General features: G+C 47.8%; 1 protein-coding gene across 1 annotated transcript in view; it reads left to right on the forward strand.

Annotated features, from left to right (window-relative positions):
- Positions 1 to 1599: 1599 nt before the first annotated feature.
- RNF24 (ring finger protein 24) overlaps positions 1600 to 2288 on the forward strand; it is a gene marked incomplete at its 3' end in the record, with an annotated part of 18996 nt that continues 18307 nt past the window's right edge. Inside the window, exon 1 of the mRNA XM_009080431.1 lies at positions 1600 to 1643. The remainder of the gene's footprint in view (positions 1644 to 2288) is intronic.

The raw sequence follows: 2288 nt of genomic DNA on the forward strand, positions 1-2288 counted from the left end.
GATCACGTCCTTGTCTGCAGCTTTGCCTGGGGGTGCTGAGTTGCCGTGTGCTTCTGACCACCCTCCAGCTTCCCCTTCTCCTCTCATCTCCTGCAGTGTCTTCCCCATGCAGCTGTGTTGATACAGCAGGAGGAATGGGTCAGGGTGTGATGGCAGGGGGTTGGGATGTGTTGCAGCCAGGTGAGAGGGATGGGGCTGGAGATGGGCCTGGCATCAAGTGGTTTATTCCAGCCTTGGACACTAAAGCTGGAAGTGGGAGTATTGCAGGGAGTTGGGCTGCATGGGGATGGTGAATGTTTTCCCAAAGCCAAGTGGCTATTCTTCTGTGCCTAAGGACTAAAAATTGCATGGTATTCCATGGAAATGGGCTGGAGAAGAGGGATTCTGCTGCCATCTCATCAGGCATCTCCATAAACTGTTGAGATTGAGCCCTGGTTTGCACCAAGATTGGAACGTAAATCTCTTTCAGTTTCTTTTTTGGCTGGAATTTAAAAGTGAAAAGAAGGAAGCACTAACAGAAGTTTAGTTTCTGTCTTAGAAAACTTATGTTTTCTAACAAAAGCAGCTTTTCTTCACCAAAGGATCCTCTGAATCCTTTCTGCCTGCTGCCTCCTTTAGGTTTGGTTTATTTCAGTCCTGATCTGGAACATCCAGTTTAGGAGCAAACTGCGCTTGTTGTCAAAACCCAGATTAATAATGATTATGAATAACTTATTCTTCAGTATTCTGAATTATTCATTGTGAGGGTAGCAGCAGATCCCAGACTGTTTCCACGAGGACGCTGTGTTGTATTTTCTCACCTTATTAACACAGGTCCTTGCCACAAATCCGTGCGGACAAAGGCTGCTGCCAAGCTGGGTAGAACTTAGGTTTTGTGTGAAATACCCAATTTGCTGCTTAAAAGTTTACCCTCTTCCTTCTTGCTATTAAAATAATGTTTTCCTATGCCAGTGCAGAGCAAGTCAGGGCTTTGGGGTGGATTTTTTTTTTTTAGCTGGAGCATCGTTCTCTTAAGAGTTGGACTCCAAAGATGGGTTGCAATGCCCTGGCGGGTTGCTCGCCTGGGATGGCATCCTGCCTTTAGGCTACAGGTGGATGAGCTAGCAAGGCTAACCTTGGATACCCACATCACTCCAGACACATCATTGGGCTGGAAATTCCCCTTCTTCGCCCCAAAACCAGCCCCAGCATGGATTCCTCTGTGAGGACTCGCTGTGTGGCAGCCATCTCTGCGGGCTGCTCCTCGCTTTTGTTTACATCTGGTAGAAAACTTCTTAAATTTACTGGCAAGGGAGTAATTCTAATCCCTTTCAATGAGATCAACGGATTAGTGTCTCAGATGCTTATAAAATTGTGAGGATTAGCCGAGCCTCCCCCCCTTTTCTTCCCATGCTGCGTAACGTCATCGCCGCGTTTTTCAAAGGGAATCTCTGTGCTGTTACCAAAAGCTGAACCAATTTCTTTGCGAATCAAAGCCTTTGAAAACAATGTCTTCATCCTCTCCCTCTCTCTCCCTCTGGATTTTTGTACAATATTAGGGTGTTTTTCTCTTGTTTTCCAGCACCCCTGGCACCAAACCGCGGTAGCCGTTCGGCAGATACGTTGGGTTTGCGTGGCTTGGCTGCGTTGCGGCACCCGTGCGGGTAAGTAGGGAGTTGAGCCCAAAGTTTTCCTTGATAGAGTCTTGCAGAATCACATCTTGAGAGGAGCAGCTCCCAAAAACCATGTTATTCCATGAGGTTGCCCCTTCTTTCAAAGGATTTTGTGGTCCATCCCCAGAGGGAACGGCACTTTGGGATGCTCTCACCACTGCTGGTGGGAGCAACAGGAGCAGGATGAAATTACACACACCCACATTCCTGCATCCTCTTAATTACAACCTGTGCTTTCATTAGGATCACTAACCAGCTCGCACAGAGCTGACGTGGAGGAGAGTTTAGTCCAAACTCTTGCTCTGTGCCTTTCCCTGCAGGGTGTTTTTTAAATGCCTTTTCTCCTGGGTCGATGGCTGCGCGGTCGCTTGACCTGTGTGAGCAAAGTGATCCCAAACTGCCGAGTGGTAGGAGCTCGGAGCCAGGAATTCCTGGCCCTGGCCCAGTGTAGTTTCAGAGGCAAGCTTTTAAATATATACAAAGACAAGCTCATAATTTCCACTCTACTAATGAGGCCATGGCGTTTTCATTGAAATGTGCCAATCGGCGCCGCGGTGGTATTTTAGCAGCCTTGTACTGTGAATCCAAATGTGATTTAACATGGCAGCCCCTGTGGAGCCAAGGGAAAACGGCTTC

Source organism: Acanthisitta chloris, unplaced genomic scaffold, assembly GCF_000695815.1.
Source record: "Acanthisitta chloris isolate BGI_N310 unplaced genomic scaffold, ASM69581v1 scaffold9390, whole genome shotgun sequence".
Taxonomy (NCBI): Eukaryota; Metazoa; Chordata; class Aves; order Passeriformes; family Acanthisittidae; genus Acanthisitta; species Acanthisitta chloris.